General features: G+C 42.5%; 1 protein-coding gene across 2 annotated transcripts in view; it reads left to right on the forward strand.

Moving 5' to 3' along the window:
• The first annotated feature begins 606 nt into the window (after positions 1 to 606).
• RASGEF1A (RasGEF domain family member 1A) overlaps positions 607 to 25,349 on the forward strand; it is a 185,203-nt gene continuing 160,460 nt past the window's right edge. For both annotated transcript variants that reach the window (XM_076338371.1, XM_076338374.1), the window contains exon 1: positions 607 to 831. The gene's annotated coding sequence lies outside the window, so the exon portion shown is untranslated. The remainder of the gene's footprint in view (positions 832 to 25,349) is intronic.

Consider the following 25,349-nt stretch of genomic DNA (forward strand, 5'->3'; position numbering starts at 1 on the left):
GAAGCCCCAGGAAGGGTCCTGTCTCTGGCACTGGTTTCCGATCTGCGGAGACACATCCAAGGACGATAAACCAGAGGCTCAGAAATTATCCCAACCTTCCCTTCTGTTAGGAGTAACCAAGAAATGTCTTCCTCCCCAGCAATCTTGTATACGATTATGTGCTCCCTAAAAGCTTTTTCTATTTTTTTTTTTTCCTCTCATGCCAGAATTACCGCCCTGCCCTTGGTTTCCCACTCTTAGATAAACAGACTATACAACTGCTGCAAGAAACCAAAAGTGCTGCTTTTCATGCAGCCACAAGACAGACTTCCTTTTCTCAACGTATTCTGTGCACAGCATCCACGCCAGCCTCCAAACCAGAGAGACGATAATGTAATCGCCGAAATGCTGAGAAGTTCCTCTGGGCATAGACCGAAAAGAGGGCAGGAGTGGGGAGGCTCTGAAATCAGAGAGTGCATCACATACTAAAAAGTAACTTTTCGGCAGGGCGTTGGGAGGCTGAGCACCAGGCAGAGAAGGGGAGCACGCAGCCACATGGTATATTCCTGCCTCTGCCTCTCTCCTCTCTCTTTTGGTCCCTCTCTCCGGCTTTCTCTCCCACCTCCTCTCCCCGGCGCTGCCTTCCCCTCTCCCCCTGCCGCAGGCTGCAGAATGGGACACGCTTGTTCCCCAGCCAGCCGGCAGCTGTCACACAGCGGAGGCAGCCAGCAGCCGGTGCAAAGAGTGAGCCTACTCTGTCATTTAGGATGACTCACTGGAATCTGGCATTAATTTCTCTTTTTCTGGTAGTGGACGGAGAACAACCAAAAAGCTACACTGGACTAGACCAAGGTAAGAGATTTAAAAGTCTTTTTTTACCCGAAAGCCGCCCGACGCTTTGAGGGTGCCAAGCTGTGTACAAAAGCTGGCACTGGGACTAATTCGGTGGGTGTCTGAACACCTGGCGTTACATGCCACCAGTGTGCCTTTCTGGTGTTAACCCTGCGCATGCCACCCAGCTACGCACCCGGGGGGAGAGACGGCAGGTCAAAATATAGCCTAGCGACTGCATTTTCTCCCCTTAATGCAACTTTTACGGCAGCGCTACCACCTGCTCCTGTGAATACAAGAAGCTTCTCAATATTGCTAAATGATCAGGCACGCTTTTGTGTTCTGCCGCTGGGAATATAGTGTATGAGGCGTCCGTCATGGACTCCGTGTGGATTCATTCCCGCAGCAGTTGTTTCATCACTTTAATGAGTTGAAATTCCACAGTCCACAGAAACGCTTCCCTGTCATTTCCCCTCCCTCTGAGGGATTCTCGTAGGATCATACAGATGCGATCCATTTTCAGGCTTTTCAAAAGTAGTGCTCACTGAAACCACCAGAACAAGTCTGCTGAAGCACGGGCAGCGCTGCACTACATAATTCTGTCTCCATTCCTCTCTGTGCTTTTTCTGCCGTGAATCAAAAATTCAGTGCTGCAGGAGGGTTTTTGCAAGGACAGTGCATGTCTCTGGCACAGCCATTTAAAGTAAAGGGAGAAGCTGCTTCTCTCAATTCTGAAATCCTGGGCAAGTTCCCTTCTTCCATTTTCTGAGGAGGTACAGTATTTCAAGGAGAGTTACCTAAGCAGGTTTCTGCTGGGGCTGATTGACAGTTTTTAGTTGTGACTTTAATGAAAAGATTTCACCGAACATCTACAGCTTTGTTTCTGTCAATCCAATGCTTTTCACCAAATGGCTTACTTCAGAGGGTGACACCTTTAAAATTAACCCAGCATCACGCTTTTCTAAATCTATAAACAGAGTATCAGACTAGCTAGTGCACATTGCAGAATCACACGGTCTTACCTTTGCATCTTTAATGGTCTAACTGCAGTGAAGGCATTTGGTTTGGTTTACGTGTTCTCTGTACTGTGGAAAGTGTTGCAATTGTCACTGGATGTACCTATGTTTCTTATACGTTATACAGTATTTTTCTGCAATATCTTACACATTCTATTTGTTCAGACCTCCTGTGTACTGGCAATCAGTTTATTACGAGCTGACTTTTAAACCCACAAAGGACAGTCCTGACATTATTGCTATGAAAAAGAGTCTCTATTCAAAGACGATGATGGGTCCCACATTGATCACATCTACAGAGATGACCAAACAGGTACCAGCAGTTAACACTGAACACCATTCAGCTTCCAGGTAGTCACCAAGACCCACAGTCTGTTGACCCAGCATGAGCATTTTTGGAATGAACTCAAAGATGGCAGTAACAGACACTCCCCTTAGTTACTGCCCCTCCATGCAATCTTTTAAATAGATTCAGGGAAAACAGATCCTTATTTCAGAGAACTTACAGGACTTTGGTACAGAACTTCAGGAAGAGGTAGGACAACAGCTTGATGTGTCAGCACGGATTCTACCTCATTTTCCATCGGAATATGGTACATTTTTCCACTTGATAAAAGTGGAAAGCGTTTACCAGCATTATGCTTTAAGATTATTTCTAATCATTTGGACAATTGTAGAGACTTCAGCACATTTTTTTTAAATTTACCTTTTCTCTTAGCATTTAGATATGATACCTGACTGCAAGGGTATCGATTATTTCCAGGGAAGGTAACCCTGAAGTGCAATTCAGACAACAGATCATTGTGATGCTGTCTTTAAGCACTTGACAATATTCACGCTACTTATTTTTAAATTAGTAGCTATTTATTGTATGCAAGCTCTTAGTCACTTGCTACTGTAGCACATGTCATAGTCTCTGGGGTCTGAACAGCTATTTTTGAGCCTGTCTGGCTAATGTCTAGAATACAAAATTATCCTGTTCACAAGTTGGGTTTTTCTGTTTTATTTTCCTCTCTTCAGAGACATCAGTATATTATCAGTTTTCATCAGTATGGCTCTTTTCAGGTGGAATCTTTGTCCATTTAAATGCAATCTACTGTGATAACAGTATATCGTAACTTGGCAACAAGAGCTAAAAAAAATCAAGTTACATCCATCACGCATGCAAACCTTGTATTGTGCTGCCCCATACTTAGCAAATTAAACCTTTGAGATAAATGACATTCTAGACTCGTGCACCAGTCAGTTTAATATCATTAGCTGGGCTCGCCGGTTGTCCTAATTACAGAAGTCAAAGACTGCAGGAAGCAGCTGCAAAGTCAGCACATGTGCAAGGAGCTGTTTGTAAAGCAGAAACACATGTTTTAATTTGAGGCTTCTTTGTTGCAACATGGATTATTAAGGAAAAGTATGGCATTTAATATCACTGTCCAAAAAATGGTCCGACTACGGCCCAGGTGATGAGACTTGTATGGGTTGTATTGTGTTTTGATTGTATAGAGCTCAACGATTGTGATGATGGTACGGTTGAGTGTCTATGGGTAAGGATGAGGGGGAAGGCCAACGAGGCAGATATCCTGCTGGGAGTCTGTTATAGACCACCCAACCAGGATGAAGGGGCGGATGAAGCGTTCTATAAGCGGCTGGCAGAAGTCTCTCAATCGCTAGCCCTTGTTCTCGTGGGGGACTTCAACTTCCCGGATGTCTGCTGGAAATACAACACGGCAGAGAGGAAGCAGTCTAGGAGGTTCCTGGAGTGTGTGGAAGACAACTTCCTGACACAGCTGGTAAGTGAGCCTACCAGGGGAGGTGCCTCGCTCGACCTGCTGTTTACTAACAGAGAAGGACTGGTGGGAGATGTGGTGGTCGGAGGCCGTCTTGGGCTTAGCGACCATGAAATGATAGAATTCTCGCTTCTTGGTGAAGTAAGGAGGGGGGGCAGCAAAACCACAACCATGGACTTCCGGAGGGCGGACTTTGGCCTGTTCAGGACGTTGGTTGAGAGAGTCCCGTGGGAGACGGTCCTGAAGGGCAAAGGGGTCCAGGAAGGCTGGACGATCTTCAAGAAGGAAGTCTTAAAGGCACAGGAGCAGGCTGTCCCTGTACGCCGTAAGAAGAATGGGCGGGGAAGACGACCGGCCTGGCTGAACGGGGAGCTCTTGCTGGGACTCAGGAAAAAAAGGAGAGTTTACCGCTTGTGGAAGAAGGGGCAGGCGACTCAAGAAGAGTACAGGGATCTCGTTAGGTCGTGCAGAGAGGAAATGAGAAAGGCAAAAGCCCAGCTAGAACACAATCTGGCCGCTGTCGTTAAAGACAACAAAAAAAGTTTTTACAAATATATTAATGACAAGAAGAGAGCCAAGGAGAATCTCCATCCTTTATTGGATGCGGGGGGGAACATTGTCACTGAGGATGAGGAAAAGGCTGAGGTACTCAATGCCTTCTTTGCCTCAGTCTTTAACAGGCAGACCAGTTATCCTCAGGGTACTCGGCCCCCCGAGCTGGAAGACGGGGACGGCGAGCAGGATGAACCCCCCGTAATCCAGGAGGAAGCAGTCAATGACCTGCTATGCCACCTGGACACTCACAAGTCTATGGGGCCGGATGGGATCCACCCGAGAGTGCTGAGGGAGCTGGCGGAGGTGCTCGCCAAGCCGCTCTCCATCATTTATCAGCAGTCCTGGTTAACGGGGGAGGTCCCGGAAGACTGGAGGCTTGCCAATGTGACGCCCATCCACAAGAAGGGCCGGAAGGAGGATCCGGGGAACTACAGGCCTGTCAGCCTGACCTCGGTGCTGGGGAAGATTATGGAGCGGCTCATCTTGAGGGCGCTCACAAGGCATGAGCGGGACAACCAGGGGATCCGGCCTAGCCAGCACGGGTTCATGAGAGGCAGGTCCTGCTTGACCAACCTGATCTCCTTCTATGACCAGGTGACACGCCTAGTGGATGAGGGAAAGGCTGTGGATGTGGTCTACCTGGACTTCAGCAAGGCCTTTGACACTGTCTCCCACAGCATTCTCCTAGAGAAGCTGGCGGCTCACGGCTTAGACAGGTGGGCTCTGCGCTGGGTCAAAAACTGGCTGGACGGCCGGGCCCAGAGAGTTGTGGTGAATGGAGTTACATCCAGTTGGCGGCCGGTCACGAGCGGTGTTCCCCAGGGCTCAGTACTGGGGCCGGTCTTGTTTAATATCTTTATTGATGACCTGGATGAGGGGATTGAGTGCACCCTCAGTAAGTTTGCAGATGACACCAAGTTGGGTGGGAGTGTTGATCTGCTCGAGGGTAGGAAGGCTCTGCAGAGGGACCTGGACAGGCTGGATGGATGGGCCCAGGCCAACTGTATGAGGTTCAACAAGGCCAAGTGCCGGGTCCTGCACTTCGGCCACAACAACCCCATGCAGCGCTACAGGCTTGGGGAAGAGTGGCTGGAAAGCTGCCTGGCGGAAAAGGACCTGGGGGTGTTGGTCGACAGCCGGCTGAACATGAGCCGGCAGTGTGCCCAGGCGGCCAAGAAGGCCAATGGCATCCTGGCCTGTATCAGAAATAGTGTGGCCAGTAGGAGTAGGGAAGTGATCATGCCCCTGTACTCGGCCCTGGTGAGGCCGCACCTCGAATCCTGTGTTCAGTTTTGGGCCCCTCACTACAAGAAGGACGTTGAGGTGCTGGAGCGTGTCCAGAGAAGGGCAACAAGGCTGGTGAGGGGTCTGGAGCACAAGTCTTATGAGGAGCGGCTGAGGGAACTGGGACTGTTCAGCCTGGAGAAAAGGAGGCTGAGGGGAGACCTCATCACTCTCTACAACTACCTGAAAGGAGGTTGTAGCGAGGTGGGTGTTGGTCTTTTCTCCGAAGTAACAAGCGATAGGACGAGAGGAAATGGCCTCAAGTTGCGGCAGGGGAGGTTTAGATTGGATGTAAGGAAAAATTTCTTTACTGAAAGAGTGGTGAAACATTGGAACAGGCTGCCCAGGGAAGTGGTGGAGTCCCCATCCCTGGAGGTATTTAAAAGACGTGTAGATGAGGCGCTTAGGGACATGGTTTAGTGGGCCTGGTGGTGTTGGGTTGACGGTTGGACTCGATGATCTTAGAGGTCTTTTCCAACCTCAATGATTCTATGATTCTATGATTCTATGTATGGGGTTATCGTTGGCCTTTCTGTGAAGCTTCATTTCTGGTGTAATATTTTCACTAAAATAAACAAACAAGCACTTCTGATGCTATTTAGCTATGATCAGGCTCTTGGGTCATTCATTTACCGGTGAGCTGGGAGGACAGCGAGAGGGAAATCAGTTGCACTGCTAGAGAGCAGCTAGCGCAGTACTACCTACTGTCCTGCCTACCCCACTCCAAATCAATCCATTATCAATGTAACTACATGTGCAAGGGGCATTAGAAGACACATAGCTGCTACACTGGGAAGTAGGAAACATCCCCAAGACACAGAGATGCTCAACTCTAGAGCTCTGATTGAGCCTCAAAAGATTAAACCAGCCACAAACCAGCTAACGGGAGGTCAGGCAGCTGCTTTGATGGGTGGCCGGGGATCCCCTCAGCTCTGAGTTTCACGTCCCTCTTTGGCAGTTCACCTCCACAAGCTGAAGTCAGGAGAGGCAGAAGTTTTGCTGTGATTAGCTAAGTGGATTTAGTCTTACAACTGATTCCATTCAGAAAAGATGAAGGTTCAGCCAAGTTCTTCAGCTCAAAAAATCAGCTGAAATAGAAGCTGCTTCACTTCAGTTCTCACTTACGTCTGTAGATTTCATTTGAAAGTAAAACCCCATCCAAAGGTGAAGAGCTCTGAACAAGTCAACAAGTTTTTACACATCAGGAACATACCAGCTCTTAATAACAACCTCTAGAAAGGTATCAAATTCATCCCAACTACTCGATAAACCATAGTCTTCTGTACATAGGCATGCAAAGATGGGTAAAATTTCATTCTCCATTGCAACAAGCACACTTTGCCACTTTCATGGTTCACTATTAATGTCACTGTAACTCAGGCGGCTGTAGCTCTATTCATTGCACACCAAACAGAGTCAAGATTACCTCCTCCTCATTGCACAGTACTTTGTTAAAAGGTAAAGAAACAGTACCTACAGGTACCATTTTGAACAGTTCTATTAATCATCATTAAAATGGTATTTTAAGTTGAACTGTACACAGGCATTAGTTTTAGAACCGGGGACATTTTGCACGCTTGCTATATTGCTTTCCAGGAACTTCTTGTAACATAGTCTCACCAACTAAGATCAAATCTAATCGTAGTCCAAGATCGAGGATGAAAGTTAGGCGTGTATGCTATGCCAAACAGGCATCCTACCCTTATGATTAGACATTACCTTTTGACGAGAGCATTTTTCTTTCCTCAGAGTAAAGAAGTCTTGGTTTCAAACATCCTGTAAATTAGGGATGAATGAATCTGTTGGAGAGGTACTATTGCTTTCTTTGCCTTCAATTTTTGTATTCCTCAACAAACTTGACCACGCTCTTGTAGCATTTTCAGCCCAATAGAATTTGAACCTTTGACCACCTACACCAGTGAAGAGTACAGCCAGCTGAACCATAAGGAGTAGGTAAGAAATGTGTAGTGTATCTCAGGATATATGTGTGAAAGTAGTGTCAGAACCTAATATAAATACAAAGTAATATATCCATTTCAATCACAACCAAGTTTTAACAGACTCTTCATTAAAATAATGTCAGCAATTTTCAGTTTCTATTTATTTAGGACTAATTCCTTTCCCATTAAAATCTGTATTATTTCTTTATTTATTCCAAACAGTGCTCTGTATTGTCTCCCAGATAAAACGCAGATGGTGCAGTTTCCAAGGCACCATTTTAGTTCTTTCTTGCTCAAGCAAAATAAAAACAATATTGTGTTCACCACAAAGTAGCTTTTCCCATACTTTTGAGCTTTGTCATATAACTTGGACTTGTGAAAACTGATGTCTTTCAACAAATGAAACAACAGAAAAACACTTTTTTTCTTCTAATTCATTTCATTAACATGTGAAAAGTCTTTTCACTCAATATCAGCTTGCTTGTTTGTTTTCCTTTGATTGTAATTCAAATTTCCAAAATGATGAGGAAACTAAGTATGCTAGGCATGTATTCTCTTCAGTTTTTGAGGCGATTTCGTTATTGAATTATTGGCTAGTTTAGGAATGCTGCGTTAAAGACAATCTGCGTGAATAAACTAACAACAGCTCAGAAGTGTTTCTGAGAGCAAAGAGTACATTCTCTAGAGCAGTTCCAGTGGATGACACATCTGAAATTGATCTTAGACATAATCTGAATTTTTGGCTATACTCAACAAGCTCTGTGTAGCTTTTCCTTCCTATTTCTCCTTGTGTCTTTCCCAACCTTGTCACGTTAGCAGTGCGTGTTTGAGAAAAATGTTCTTATTCCTGAGGGCACCAGCAGTGCTGGGTAACGTTTAGTGAAGTGTGTATCACCCAAGTGATTCGTAGGTTACACAGAGGACAATACCATGATCCACAGGGTGAAGCAACCAGAGTAAAAGCCATCCAGGAGCAGGTTTTACTAACACAAGTACTGAGATTGTTGATTTCTATGGACGCTTGGAGCCTGTAGCCACACGCTACTTGAAACCATATAGCAAAGGACAAATTTGCACACTGCAGGGATACCGGAACTTTACAGGACAAGACCAATGCATCAAGATGTACAAGGGCACAAACGAAGTGTGTGGTGGAAACAGCAAATGAGATGCATAACTCTCTGTTACAGACTTCTTTCCATCTTTTACAATGAAAAGACTCAAGTTTTTCCTAGACCCTAAACATTACAGGTCCTGTCATGAAATTTAAAAAGATAAAATACTCAAAAATTGTATGAACCTGTGCGCTGTGTGTACATACAAGTGCATATATGACACCATAACAGTGGCTAAAGTTCCAGATGCTAAAGAAGAAAAAAACCACGCCCAAAACAGAAATACAACTGCAGCTTCACAAATCACATCTGATCATGTTTGAGGCAAGGTTGTAGGCAGAAATAATAAATGTAAATAGGCATCCTCACGTAAATAGAAAAGAACATGGAAGCTTTGAGCAGACTGGCCTTTCTTCAGCTCCTAAAGCACCTGCAAACTCTGCCTTGCTTACAACCACATCCTCACAACTTTACCATCACCACTAAATCATGTCTGCTATACTGAACGTAGAGTAAACTAGAAATTATCCCATAAAACTCCAGGATGCAGTTCAGGTCATAAAACACATAAGACCCTGCCTTGCCAGGACACAGTTCAGGTTTACTTCTTGGGGACACCACTGCGGTGGTGTGCGGCACAGCAATGCCATATCCCGCCAGGAAGCACCAAGAACCACGCATACCCCATCTACTGCCCTTGGAGGCCAGGACAGAACAGAACTGGGAACTGACAAAAATATGAGGCAAAAAAAAGACGTCTACGTTACCAGGAACTGCAGAAAGCATCTACAACGTTATAGTTGTTAACTTCATTATAGCTGGTAACTGATTTGAAAGGAAAGGAAACAATACAGAAAGCCCTGCACTTCTAAGAAAGCCAAATAATTCTACAGTTAGTTTCTTCACCAGGGAAATGGAAGAAAGAGTTAATTAAAACTGTTATCTGTAGTCTGAAATATTAACCTGACAGTCCTGTTTATCTTTTGTGAAACAGCTTTAATGATGCTATTTATGCCTTTACATTTTTCTCATTGTTTTGCTCACTGTCCTCTGTTGCCACTAGTATTATTACACTTTCAGTATTAGTAATAAAACAATTACTGAGCCTCTCTGCTGTTTAATGGCTTTGAAACCTCAGGAGTTGAAAATAATTAAGTTGGATATTTGTGCTTGCAATGGAGTTTGATATTTGATGAAAAAAGAAAAAAAAACTAACAGAAAGTTCCATAAATATTAACGCCAAATGGGACCACTGAATAATTGAGTCTGACTTCCAGCATACCACAGAAACCCTATAATTTCATCCAATTTTACCTGTGTCAAGCCTAGTATCTTGTATAGATAAGGCCATTGTTACAAAAATAGTTTCAGATCTTGAAAATGATAATACAGGCTGCAAGTGCAGGACCTTACAACTGCTGATCACAACAGAGTGGGAACATTCCCTTCTGCCCCCTGCACATAACTCAAACCAACTAATGGAAAGGCCCTACCTTGCCACACATTCACCCTGTCTAAGCATGGCAATTTAATCTCAAAATGCATTTCTCGCAGAAAGCTAAGAGAAACTTAGAAAAGAAAGGGAAAGCGATTAGAGAACATGAGCTAGGATTCAACACAGATGACAGGCACTTCTACCACTTGTTATTAAAAGAAAAAAGTTATTAATAATTCCAGAAGTCTCAGAAGAATTGCAACATCACCACACTATTACTTTTTTTTTCCCTGCCTGAATATTTACTTTTTCTTCAGCATATTGTTCCTCCATACCATAATGGGGAAAGAGGAAAAAATGCTAGGTTTAACATTAATCAACAGTTTATCAGTGCTGCACCTCAAAAGGTAAATGTAAATGTTAACTCTCTTTGTGCACTTTCTTGCAAAGGGAGTGTATAAAGTTGTCTGGAGCCAAACGCACACGTGCCATAATGGATTTAAAAAATGAAAGGATGGCTTTTATGTGGTAGGAGAGAACAGGACCAGGAGAGACTAATATCCCTGTGCAGCATTATGGTGGGATTTACTGACAGAGAAAACTCCTCAGTTCCCTCAGCCATTCTCTGCGCTCCTTACTGCCGCCTGAAAAATCTGTTTGCAGCATTACTTCTGCTAATGAATGAAATGAACACAGCTGAGGGAGAAAGGGAGAGAGCACACGCGTTGGAAAATGAAGGAAAGAAATGAGAGGGAAGGAAAATGGGAAAAGAAAAGAAAAAGTATTTGCTCCCCTCCTTTCCTCTCAACATTTCCCACATTTATAATGCATTTAGGGATGAATCAGTAAAGAAACAAGGATTAACACACAAATTAATACAAAAGAAAAAGAAAACAAACACAAATGGAATGAAATAAAGTGGCCAATAGACTATATAGGTGACGTTACAGACGTCATCTCCCCTAAACCCAGGGTTGTCCTATGGTCCATACTGTGGGCAGGAACTAAAACATAGGTCTTTAGATCCAAACCTTCCGACAAAGCATCTGCACCTTCAGCTCACAACCCTTGTGCAATGGAAGCAGGTATAATAATGCCTGCTGGGGGCCGGGGGTGTGGGCACAGGGGTTGGTGGTGTTAGAGAACAGATACCATAGCAAAAGACAGTTGTCACTATGACATTAGTTTATAGTACATTACAAGATCAATTCAACACCTTTCGTAGTCTTGTCAATCATCATTCTGAAGCATTGCAGGACAAATGGATTTTCTCTGTGGCAGTGGGATAGGGAACATGAATTCTGAACCTTCTGGTGGACAATTCAATAGCCATAAAGTTGTTGAGTCAGCAGAATCCACACCGCCTTTTAGTGTCCCGCTTCCAGTACGCAAGGGTGGGCTTCCAGAAGGAGCAGAGTTTTGTAGGTGGTGGAGGCATGGGACGGTGGATTTTGTGATGCACAAAAGAAAGAAAAGACCTAGGAACAACCACTGAAATACAAAGAACGTGGTGCGAACGTCTCCTTAAAAATACTGAAACAGTAGAGATCTGTAGTCTGCTGAAGAAAGAAATAATGAAGGGAAGAAATGTGGGTGCTAGTATATCGCTAGTATAAAAACTGAAAGCTGTAGAACTAAGTAGAGATTTGATTTTCACCTATTGTGACTCAGAGCCGCGCTAAATCATGACAACCTCTTTTCCCTGAACATGTATGCCAGAGCCAAGCCTTCTACGCCAGTTAACCTGCTGGGGATGGGAAGTTCTGTGATATTAACTGAGCATTTTAAGTAAGGAAAAACACAAGAAAAGTCAATAGAAAAACAGCCCAATATGTATTATTTAAGCTATCATCAATCTAGAGTTGCTAAATAACAGCACTGTTTTTATCTTCAGATCTGTAGTGTTAACTCACAGTAACTAATATCCCATTCATATATCGCTTCTTGATATGTTTTGACAGCCAGAAAATTGTTCCTCTGCCTGAACTTAGGAAAGAATTTATCTTCTGAGGTGAAAATGTAAATATAACAAGGCACAGCAGAAATAGCCCAGTCCTCCTCTGGTAAATACGACAATTAGTGGTACATACATTCAGCCCTCATCCAGGAACCTACAATCACACAAATTTCTGTGAGTACTAAACTGCTTAGAGTGTAGTGCCTAATACTACTTTAAAAAGTTATTACTAACTGTTTAAGACAGCACATGGGGGACAGGTATAGAAGGGAAGGGGAAGAATAAACCAACTTTTTCAAATTGCAGATGGTTTGAGAATTGTCCCAGAGAGGGGGTAGAAGAAGTGAGGAAACAAAGTTTAAGGTCCCCTGCTCTGAAAAGCAGACTGATGTCCTGTAAGTGGTATCTCAGCCTTCTACACTAAGTCCTGCCTAATTATATTTCATGTAAATGCAGTGCTTTCCACACCCACCCCTTGCTTCTGATCATGAGAGGAAACGGCCTCAAGTTGCGCCAGGGGAGGTTTAGATTGGACGTGAGGAAAAATGTCTTTACTGAAAGAGTGGTTAAACATTGGAACAGGCTGCCCAGGGAAGTGGTGGAGTCCCCATCCCTGGAGGTATTTAAAAGACGTGTAGATGAGGCGCTTAGGGACATGGTTTAGTGGGCATGGTGGTGTTGGGTTGACGGTTGGACTTGATGATCTTAGAGGTCTTTTCCAACCTTAATGATTCTATGATTCTATGATTGCTTAGGGTCGGACTCTGAAAACTGCCAGCTCTTACCTAGGCCTCTGTGAATATAAATAACCAAATGTCTCCAATAAGCCAGGCAGCAGCTGACTCCAGGGTTTTAAAGGTCAATAATTTCTTTTTAAAAATCAATATATTTGTAACTAGCTAGTAAAAGCTTCCAGCCTAAAAATGTGCTTAAATGGACAATCCAACGGGGCTTTTTTCCAAGCTGCATGAATTTTAACAATGCTCACACTTGTCAGTTTTCAAATTGTCAGAATGCCTTTTATAAGGGATGGGGAATTCTGAAGATTAATTCTGCTCCTTTCCAGGAAGCCACCACTTCATCATCCCCTATTCACGGCTTATCACATACAATGGATACTATTCAACAGCGACAACTCGGGTGCATTAAAACAGGAAAAGTGTGTAGGCCATAGCCAAACAATGGCATTTCGCTGTGTCAAAAAGAAGCAGGCATGGTGTTGTGCTTAGCTTCCCTGAAAGGAACACTCTCTTTCTTTCAGCTCACTCTGTTCTCCAGCTGTTGCTGTGAGAATCATCACTGTTTTAAAAAAAGAAGGGGTTGTCTGTGATCCAAGAAAAATGATTGAGGATAACCCCCCCCTTTTTGTATAAATGTTTGTGCAATATATGAGGCTGTGAGTGAATGAAATTGCTTGCCTTTCCTAGAAACCATTTGTTTGGTTAGCTATGACGTATTTAATTTATTATTTATAGGCCTAAAATTTCACATCATACTGAGATACTCTTAAGCGGGCTTGAATCCTAGCATTCAAAACAAGCATGATTGGGAAATGTATTTGATTGAAAGGAAGTCAGATAATTTGAGTTCCCTTTGTGCTTCATCCCTTACTGTGACCACAAGCAGCAATAAACCACGATAACCGCTGCCTAAACAAAACCTTAAAGGAAAGGTTACAGCAGGGTACATCTCATGCAAGCAAGAAAAGCCTACATGGAAGCAGCTGTAAGTGTTGGCTTTGGTTAAGGTTTTCAGACACCAAGGCAAGCCTCAGCTATTCCCTTGTAAGAGGGGCTCGCAGAAAATAGGCTAGGGAGTAATAGAGGCCCCACAGGAACTAAGTTTCCTAAAATTAGGTCAGCACTGGTATAAAATTAGATTCAATGTTCTGCTGACCGAACCGAAAAGAGGAGTGATTTTTAATCAAGAATTCTTGAGGGTAAGGATATATCTTGCTGGAAGTCACCAAGTATGGGCCACAAACTCGCACAGTGGTTAGCTCCTTCCTCTTGCCAACATCTGCTAACACTCATTCGAAGCCCGAGCACAAATGAGAACTTATAAATTAACAATGAGGGCCAAATTGTTTAAAGTCAAAACATGCAGCACTATTTAGACAAATGATTACACTTTATATTTAAAGGGCGTTCAGTATAAGACTTAGTTATCTACTATAATTAATTTCTAAATTAAATTGCCAGATGAAATTGCTTGTGTTTGGTGGGGGGAAAAAAAAAGAAAAAAAAGGAAGAAAGAACAACACACAAAACCAAAACCTACTTCAATTCAAACCACCCAAACATTCAAAATACATTGGTGGAGATCGTAATTATAAAAAAGTATGATGTAGCAACCTTGGAACATACTAAACAATGATCTTGAACAGTAATTTTCTAAAATCAATTCTAACCATCTACTGTCTTACAATGCAGTATCTCTGAGGCTTCAAAACCAAACTCCAGGGAGAAGGAAATGTTGCTTTCTAGTAATGAATGAACTGACCTTGACTTAAAGAATCATCTGAGCAAAAGGACTAGACTGGAGCAGTGAGAAAGAAGGCTCCACAAAAACCAACACTCATTACTACCTTCTCAGTATTTCGGGACTATTTAAAAATATTTTATTACAAGCTTGTTTGAACAACAGTAAGTATCATCCTGAATTGCCGTAAACTGTATACTGTCCACCCCACTGTTCAGTCTCACTAAGGTCACATCCCCTGCGGATCCCTCTGCAGAGGGCTGGGTGTGCGGACTGACTAAGGGAGATCCTGCTGACTGCCGCCAGCATATGCAGCAGTTAAGAAGGATGTCCGGAGAAGTAGATTACTGCACAAACAGTGCAGGAGAACCCTTTTGGGGATCGCAGCAATGTGTAAGGATGCTGGAAACTGCCAAGAAGGTTATAAAACGGATTTTGGCAACTCTGGGACAGAATTTCCCTGTGTACCTGGGGAGTAGGCTAACTAGTGCAACGTAGGATTTTGTTGGTTTGCAGACATAGTTAATCCAGAAGCTCAGCACGAAATAATCCAGCCTGAACCTATCACAGACCTGGACAAAAAGTTCCTTCAGCATCACAGTATGGCAACAGAGAGCCCTATCCAGTATAAAAGTCTATAAATTATCTTCCCCAGGCCATCTAACATCTAACGGGTTCGTGGTTAATAAATGAGAGGTTGGGAAATAAGCTCCTGGACCACTGGCCTGGAGCAATGCAGGATGGAGTGTTTTAATACTATTGTGAAGACTGTTTACCTGGAGCTGAAAATTGCAAGGAGCTTGTACAGCACATCAGAAGAAGGTTTATGAACACCAGTGTGGGAAGCACTAATGAGATACACAGCATATATCACACAATGATCAGGGGGATGGAACACCTCTGCTGTGAAGAAAGGCTGAGAGAGTTGGGGTTGTTCAGCCTGGAGAGGAGAAGGCTCCGGGGAGACCTTATTGCAGCCTGTCAGTACTTCAAGGGGGCTTACAAAAAAGATGGCAGCAAACTTTTTAGCAGGGCCTGTTGCGACAGGACAAGGGGGAATGGCTTTAAACTAAAGGGGGGGTAGATTGAGACTAGATCTAAGGAAGAAATGTTTTACGCTGAGGGTGGTGAAGCACTGGCCCAGGTTGCCCCGAGAGGTGGTGGATGCCCCATCCCTGGAAACACTCCAGGTCAGGCTGGACGGGGCTCTGAGCAACCTGATCTAGTTGAGGATGTCCCTGCCCAGGGCAGGGGGGTTGGACTAGATGACCTTTGGAGGTCCCTTCCAACCCAAACTATTCTATGATTCTATGATTCTATACCTAACGACAGTGCTTTGAAGAGATCTGGCTTTTTGTAACTAGAGAAACACGTACCCTACTTTTCCTATGATCACTGACTAGGAACTTTGTTCCCAGCCAGGTCTCTACTGGGATGCTGAGTTATGCAAGAACTCATCTAGACTGTCCTGCCATAGCTTTTGATGTTTTACCATACAACTTAAAATCCAAATGAATAATCACATTACTTTCCTTAGAGTTCTCCAGGGGTGGTACAATGGGCACTTGCAACGCTGATGCTGATGCCTTTAAGCGATCACGACAAACTTCTTGTGCAGGCTTATACCCTGCTGTGCTCCAAATAGCATCTGTGAAACCAGAAACAAGCATTTACTTATAGAGGGGACTCTAAGTGACCGTGGACACCATAACCAATCCATACAATGAAGCAGCACCATATGTATGTGCATTTATTGCACATGTGGCAATCTTAATGAGTAATGATTGGCTAATACGCATGCTGTTTTGCAGCAAACTGCTGTGAAGCATATTGTTCTCATATGCGCTGGGGATCTGAAGTGCCAGTTGTGCTTATTTTCTAAAACTTCTTGGATGAAGAGCTTGCCAATCTGCATGTGGTATTTTGTGGCTGATTAATTTTATAGATTGTGCTAGGTAAGAACTCTCTGACTTGCTGAATCCAATATCAATTTTAATCAAACTGTAGTTGCTTGCTAATTTGGAGACACAGGGTGCCACTTTATTCGTTTCTGTAGACTGCTTGCTCTCCCTATATATAAATAGTTCAGAGAAACCTTTTGGCATACCTGTTTCTTCCAGAAGAGTGGACCTACACAAGTTTTTAACCACAAACCTCATGGTTTCATACAAGAAGTAATTTAAGAATAGCGCAGCTAATTGATGTATACTCATATTTTTGTAACTTTCTAACATGACAGCAACTGGAAAAACAAAGTTCAAATCGAAAACGACTTGTGAACTGAAACATAACACAAAATCCAAGCACGACAAAAATCAGAATATTACTTGTCGTATAGACTGCTGACCAGGTCCTGGAGAGTCACAAACAATCCTATCCCACAAGCAGTCAGCAAATGTCACAAAAGACGTGCGAATCGGTGCCTAACCCTACAAAGAACTGTGGAACTGAATAAGGATTTGTAGGCAGTTCTGTTTCAGTATCATGCTCAACACATAATACTCTGTGGGTTCCTGGGTCTGCTCCCTTTCTATAATCTCCACTCTTCTATAATCTCATTGTGTAAGTCAACAAAAGCAGCTTCTGTGCCCCTGTTCGCAGTACGCTAACAGTAACTGCATGAATCCAGTGAATCTCTGTAAGTCATTCTCCACAGGATAATTTCCTTTTGCCATCTGATGCAGCATCTCTGTGCCCAGGCTCATTTGAAGGTGTGTGGCCTTCAAATCTTGCAATAACTGCACAGGAAAAAAGTTCTTTTAATTCTGTTTTTAGATTCAGGATTATTCTCCCTATACGGTCTGCACATGACAAACCCATAGATTCTTTCAAATTCAGGGTTTTCTCCTCTTGCATTTGCAAATTTATAAAAAACTGACAAGAATTTTGGGGTTTTTTTTGTTTGTGTTTTAATGTTTTCTACTATTTCCTGGATGGCATATTATATGTCAAAGACAGAGACAATTAGCTTCTCTGAGGGTTTTTGTTTGGTTTTGTTATTGTTTTTAAGTTAGGCTGCCCACCGAGGACACACACATTCGGGAGCTCCTGAAGTAGAAAAAAGCAGTTTCAATCCAGGACAATGAAGATTTTTGAAAACATGGAGACTACACAACACATAAATGAATGGCTTATTTTTATGGCTGAGGCAGGCTTTGCTAACCAGCTTAACTAAGCAGCTGCATGAAAAATTTGCCAGAATCACCTTCTGGCAAATCATAGTGGGTGGAAGGTCCAGAAGGAGTACTGACAAGCACTGATAAGCTGCGAAGTCAGCGCTGCTTCACAGACAGGCACTGAACGGCTTCATCTAGGGTCTAGAGAACCACCTCTGCTATCTAGAGAACCATGATAAAAAGGACAAAAGAAAAAAAAAAAGGAAAAAGAAAAAACACATTTTAACTATAGACAGTTTTGGTTATTTTTCTTAACACTGGATATTCAATAGCAGCCTTGCAATAAAACTGAAAAACTCAGAAAACCCTACCAAGAGCAATGGACTCGTTTTGTTGATAAGTCCTGTAAAAAGAAACAGGGAAAAGTCCTTGTGCTCATAAAAACTGACAGATATAGCTCATTAACGAGACTATACCACCTCCCACAAAATTACAATTTCCTGAATTCCATGACTTTCCTTAAACTACAGTATATGAATCATGAATATTTTACAGATCATGACAATGCTTTAGAAACATTAGCTGATCTTCCCTGACAACTCCCATGAGACATGTGCCTCTGTGTTTGAATTTATTTAAAAAAAAAAAAGTCCAAGTGACTGAATATTAATTAGCCTATTTCATATATTTATAGATGAATATATATTTCATATATATATATATATATATGGGAATTTAGTGAGGAAGGATGATGAGGCAACGTGATATGCCAACCTTCCACAGATGGGCCACCTACCAGCATTTCCATAGCATCTTCACTCAGACCGATAACAAAGGCGGCATCTAGCACATACCAGCCTGAGGATCTGATAGCTCTTTTCTTATTTTTGAGGCAACGTTGTGGACCTACAGGAAGCTTCATGATGGTGCAGTGGCCAATATATTTTTAAAGGCAATAAAAAAACCCCAAAACCCCGTATGTAGAATCATAGAATCATAGAATAGTTTGGGTTGGAAGGGACCTTTAAAGGTCACCTAGTCCAACCCTCCATGAATCATTTGGCTGTGCCACTTGGTACAGCAGACTGGAACCATCGGATGACTTCATCTGCTACATCCTTGGTACATCTGCATTATGCCCTGGCCAAAACTACCTTCAGATCAGCCACTCTCTGTCCTTTGGACTTCTGAAGACCTTTGACCCTCAGAACAACCCCTGAGAGTCCTCACAGATGCTTAACTTCAGAATATCTTTTGAAATGGGAAACAACTGGATAGGAGCAAAACAAATCCTGTACTTTCAACCAGATTTTTTTATCCCGACACATTGAGCTAAATTCCCTGCAGAACTAGAGCAAGCTGATCCCATCGATTCCCCGGTCCAGACCTTGCTAGAAGCTGCTTGTCACCTGTCACTGCCTTAGCCAGCTCAGCAGTCTAGTCTTTCCTTGTGCGCGTGCCAGTCAGAGGGCCAGAGGAGTTGTACTTAAATGTTACATATGCCAAGATCTTCAAATGGATGCTCTTTAGAAATACCCATAAAAGACACATTTACCTCAGAGGGACCTTTCGAGACGGCTCCTATGAAGTCACCTAGACTTGGGCAGTTTACCAGTGATGCAGCAGCTAACGCCTACAGTAGGGACAGCATGGAGTTTCCCATGCAAACGCACAGGTTGTGCCAGCCTTTAAGATCAACCATAGATTTTTTTTTTTTAGTAATTTGTACTAGGACTCCAGCAAAGGATTGCAGGCTCTGAGAGGCTCGAATCCAGCGCTTTCAAATGAGGTCGTAATTTTCTTGCCTATATTTTTCTTTAAAAGCGCAGCTACATAATCAAGTCATCAAGCTAATGTGTATTTGCTGGCTTTATCTAAGCACTTGTAACACGTGCATTGGCTATGATAAGCCAATTAGACTCTTCTGAGACCTGATACCATCTGTCGAAGAAATCGCTGGCAGTCCAGCAGGTAGTAGTCTCTCAGTCCCCCAGTGGGTTTCACGTTTTACCACTCAGTACTCACAGTGCCAGAACGGAAAAGAAAATGAAGAGAAAAGCTTTAGTCGTTATCTATTGTGAAAAGAGGCAGAAGAGACAAAGCATGCATTTGTGTATGTCTAAAGTCGGTTCTTGCGTTTCCACTCTCACTCCACTTCTGATTTTACCTTGAAGAGATGTAGGTTTTCAGTTGCCATAGCAACCGTATTAACAAATAGCAGCATAGACTTTACACAAATGATGTGATTGTCAGGAGTTGGGGATAGTCTAACAGGTTTTTATTAGCTTTTCTCCCCCCTAAAATACACGCTTATTAGCTAACATAAATCCATCACTTTTGTTTTTCCTTATTGCATACTTCTCATTTCATAACAGCAAAGGTTTTTGTTTAAGAGGATATACCTATATCAAGAGCCTCTGAATTTGATATACCTTATCTTTCATGCCTGAGAAAGGCATCACATGATTGCAGCATTCTTTAAAAGGCATAAACTGATTTGCATTAATGCTTCTCTCAGTGAGCTAACTGGGGGACTATAAATACAGTTCCTGTCTTCAGGATTACTTAGCATTTTTGCTCTGAAGAGGGAAAATAAAAAAAGGCAAGGAGAAACGTAATCTTCTGAGACAGATGGAAAGGGGGAGAGAATGTTCTGTACATCATCCAAAAATTAATGATGAATCTGTCGGTTCCTTTAAAATGTAAAGATTTATAAAGGCTAAATTACGCAGACTTCAACACCTGAACATTTCTACTGTGTGGTTTTTGTGGTTCATATGCATTTCTTGAATAAATTACTGATAGTCCACTGGATTAAATATTAACTTTGGCAGATTTTCTTTCTAGAGAGCAAATTTTAATTTTAGCTGAAGTATAACAGTAATAACAGTTTGCACTTCTCTAGTCCCTTCCACCGTCATACCTCCTTCAAAGCACTTCAAATATCAGTCAAAACTATTAATTTGAAATATGGCCACGTTTTAAGGATAAAGAAACTAAGATCCCACCTCAAAGGGACAGGAAAAGTCTGGGGCATGATCAACCATAGATCATGGTAAACATGAAGAGGTAATTAACTATTCTCAACACCTAAGCATTTGCTCAGCTTTCTATCAGCCAAATAAGACAGATGAAGTTTCCCAAATGATGTCATATAATAAGCAAAGAATTTATGGATCTATTTAAATACAACCACAGTGTATGCATACAGACACTTGGTTAAAAAAAAAAACAAAACAACTTAGCCAGCTGAAGGATTACTTAGAATTCCTATCTCATCTCCTTGGCCAAAGCAGTGACTTACCGCCTGTGCTAAATTTGCTTTCTACTTCACGTAGGTATTATACTAGCCTAAAAAATGGCTTTCTTCCCAACTCTTAACTGGCGCCATGTCCAAAACTGTTCAACAGAAGTGCACTCTAATGACAACTTAGAGCCAACATTTTAGATCACTACAATTACGCATTTCCCCTCCACTGTCCATTCCTACCCGAGGAAGATGCTAGAGTCCTGAGATAAAATTGTACAGAAGATTCTTACAGCAGGTAAATTAAATTTAATTAAGTTCTGGTTTTCCTTATTTTGTATCAAACAAATGTGCTTTCCGTTTAGCTAAAACAGACTACTATTATCTGGAAAGAGGGTAAGGCACTACTCTTTTTACCTACAATTTCTTTTTACCTCTGCAATAAATCCTGTTTCCATTGGGCATCTTTCATCCATATCTGGTTGGTTTGGTAAAGCTAACAAGCCATAGATAAACTTGTGTTCAGCTGTTTAAGCCCACTCTTCTCCTTTTTCCACCAACACTGCAAAACCAAGTTGAAACAGGTGCTGCTAGGAAGACTGATTTCTAAGTGTTTTCTCCTTCCCTCCCCTATTAGCGTCCCAAGTCTCTGTAAAGGGTTAGAAAGATTAGCTTTAACATTTTGACAATTTTAGCAGCAAATATTCATTACCAGCAAATAGCAAATGCGCCACCAGGGCAAATTTCCTTTCTTTCTTTTTTGGCAAGCCGTATCACCGTACTAGGATAAGCAGCTGCTTATTTCACCTGCCTTTGAAGCCGACTGAGCTCTTTATACCTTTCAATCTCTGTGGCAGGTAGCACCTTGGAAAGCCTGCACTAGCCATCCAAGCTCCGCGCTTATTTCCATAGGGAGTTCTCTCCCAATATATTCTAATTATGCCTAAACATTTATAGAACAGCTTCCATCTTAAAAATAGCTCACAAGCTTAATATACCATAGAGCGGATTCACCTCACCTACCCCAGGCAGACCGCATAGCAGTTTGACAGCTCTCAACACTACCACAATCTACATTTTCAGGATTGCTGTGAAGGAAAAAATACATCCACTTAACACTTCAGGGAGAATGTAGATAGATATATACCATGCTATAACTGCATAGTATGGGGTGATATTCAGACTCTAGGACTAAAAACTACCAAGGGTGTAAAAACTATCAAATGGATCTTAAATGTCCATCAGCTTATGCAGTATTGATTTCACATCTTATTAACAGTAGCTTTCACAGACTAGCATTCTTCACCAGCATTCCTATAAGATTTTTTAAAAAAAATTTCTTTGTTTAAAGAAATTGTTGAGCTTTTTCCAGTCAAGAATGAACATTGTGATTTAAAACAGAAGAGGCTCCACAATATTTAGGAGCCCAGGGTACCTATGTGGGATAGGCAAGTTCCTACTTCAAAACTCTAAGAACTGTTTTTTGAAACCACATTTCTTGTTTTCAGGAAAGTTCTCTTTATAATACGACAAGTGAGAGATGTTTATTACCAGTGCCTATCTGCAGCATGGTTCAGGTTTAACAGGGGTGTGCACTACATGCAACGCTTTCTCAGGGTTTCCTAGGAGTTCTTCTCCTAGATGCTACATAGGCTGGTTTGGAGAAGAGCTGAGATAATTTTGGGGTGGTATGGCTGAAGGTTTTTCCCTCTATTTACTTTAGACATATTGGAATTGTAAGGCAAATGTCTGAAATAAAAGCTTACAAGGGCAGAGAGGCCAGACACATTCAACATATGCTAGCAAAAGGGCTTTCTGCAGCTGATCTTTCTTCCGTACTTGGCTGGTCACGTGCAGAAGATCTGATGCCAGGGTTGCAAGCAAGACCTAAACTTTCAGATTTCCAAAGTTCAAGCAGATTATCATGCATTGAGTAACTCAGATCCCTTGGCAGTAGAACATGAAAGCAAGCTAAACCACAAGAGGACCAAGAGTCGGGTCTGACAAAAAGTTATTCTTTAGATGTATCATGCTCTGTCAGTACCACATAATGTAACGCTATGCAGAGATACCCAAACTAACCTAAGCATGACAGCCAGTAAAGTAACAGACCTGCCTTAATGTGCTCCTCCGTCCAGGTTCATTATTCCTTTTGAGAAGCACCTTGCCAAAATGGCAAAGCAAGTGTAGGCACCTCTGCGTGACACTATGTTATGTCCCAAAGATTTAGAGCAGTAGGCGGCTTTGGCAGATTTCAGGTTAAAAAAAAAAAAAGGCAAAAAAAAGCCTTTGACTTTTGTGACTAATTACCCATTGCCTGCCCACTGCATCAAATCACACTCTATATGAGAAGTCAGTTAATATAATAATATTTTTCTTTTTTTTTTAATTGAGAAATAATGGTTTGGTAATTAAGTAAAAGTGCACATGTGGCATCTTCAAGGAATTTTTACCGTGCTTGAGAAAGGTGCCAGACTAATACAGCCATGGAAATTGACCCACTCCATCAAAGCAGAGACAACTACAGCGCGGGTAGTAGCAGTGCAAGCTGCCTCCACAGCTCTGGCAGCCAAATTGCATCGATCACGGCCACGAGGGGACAGATTTAAGCGTAGGGGTAGGCCTGCACCTCTACACCCATACAAAACTTGGCCTTACTGAATGATTGTCGGGGAGCGCCAGCTGCACGGTGTGGACAGTTGCCCACAACTCACCAGCCAGACCCGGCAGTTCATGGGACACAAAGAGCCAAAGAGCTGTCAGATAGGAACAAATTTTCGCCATAATAACCAGAGAAAAGAAGATTCTTTATGCCATTACTAATCTTGTGAGCCACCCTTTTGTTTCATTATTTTAACAGACACCCCTAAGAGACATCCTGGCACCCAGTTTCATAGTTTCTTGATTTCAGTCGTGATACATACGTGGAAAGCACCGTGTTATTGAATCATGCATAGCCCTAACCTTTACTGCTATAGTTGGCTGCTGGGAATGTTTGAAAGACATTAACCCATTTGAATATTGCTGCTGCCTGATTTATACTATTCTTAATTTCTATGCTAAGAAAAAGGAAATCACCATCAATATTGCGTGACTTCCTGCTATCTCGGCATGCACAGAATACAAGACCTTTTGAAGAGGACAGCAATCATATGACAACAGAGAGAAAAAAGAAATACTAGATTCTTTGTCATACTAGCTCATTTTTCATACAACAGGTATTCCTCTGATGGCTCCTTTCTGAGGTTTTTAAACAGTGATTTTAAGACCCTTACTGGAAGCCGTGAAATATCGCAGTAATTTGGGAAGATTCAGAAGTAGAAGTTGAAAGGAGAGGCAGCTACACCACCCCACCAGTCTCAGTCTCTCACAGAGGCACACAGACAAAACTCTGCTGAGAGTTACACCCTGAGAAACATTCTGACCCTTATCGGCAAGAAGTGGAGTGAATATGGGGGGGCAAGGGGGGGGGGGGGGGCAAGGCAGGGAAGGGTACAGGGACAACATGGAACGGCTGCAGTATTTGCATCACTGTCTGACGAGCTAGGTTCAATTCCTACCTGCGTGACCTTGGGCAAGACATTTCTATGACTATTTCCCTCAAAACATAAATGTCCTCGCTATCGGTTAATGCTCTTTTTGTCTAGAGCTTGTTTGCCCTACTATTACACAAAGTTCATCACAAGCTTAGGGTAGGTTCATCAGGTAGCACAAAAGTAACTAACAGTAACTGCCCAATTGAAAATATGCCTGGGCTAGGCCTGACACGCACTCAAATGCTCTTTTTTAAGCTTTAAGCTAAAATCAGGCACCGCTGCCCAAGCATCAATGTAACCCACTTGAGTCAGTGGTCAGAAAGGAAGATGATGCAGGTAGAAGAGCGGTCTAGAAATTATTGCCACACCTTTGTTCAGGCTGCAGTGTTTTGGGTTTTTTGTAGTGCCTGCAAAGTGCCAGATACTTCAAAAAAGATTAAAAGAAGGAAGCGTAAGGCAGTAAAGCTGACCGGTTTTAAGAGTCATGCTTCCTAAAAGTGACAAACGGTAGGAAAGTCAATTGCTCAACACAGGAGAGAGGTGTAACAGCTATAATCTAGGGGTAGGTCAGAAGAGCCCTGATTGCCATTTTTTAAATCTGGAGGAGAACAAACAATATTAAGAGAAGGAATATTCTTTGAGGTTATCAAGAGGATGGAGCCAGGCTCTTTACAGTGGTACTTGATGGGAGACAATGGGTATAAGTTGAAAAAACAAAAAGAGGTTCAAACTGGGTATAAAGTAAGTTTTTTGTCATGAAGACAGCCAAGCAGCGGAACAGGTTGCCCAGAGAGGTTTTGCCATTGCCATCCTTGGAGGTTTTCAAGACCAGATCAGATAAAGCTCCGAGCAATCTGAGAGATTGAAGCCAGATACTTTCTGAGGTCCCTTCCAACGTGATTTATCCTATGATCCCAGGATCTGCCAAAAATAACCCAGACATATTTACAGAAAAACATTCCACACATAGGAAAGATCAATGAATAATTCAGTCAAAGGGGAGAAGGCGTGTATAAAAGGGAGAGGAGGGCTTTACATGTAACTCTTTCAGATGCATATGGAGACATATTAAC

The sequence above is a fragment of the Aptenodytes patagonicus genome, chromosome 5 (assembly GCF_965638725.1).
Source record: "Aptenodytes patagonicus chromosome 5, bAptPat1.pri.cur, whole genome shotgun sequence".
NCBI lineage: Eukaryota > Metazoa > Chordata > Aves > Sphenisciformes > Spheniscidae > Aptenodytes > Aptenodytes patagonicus.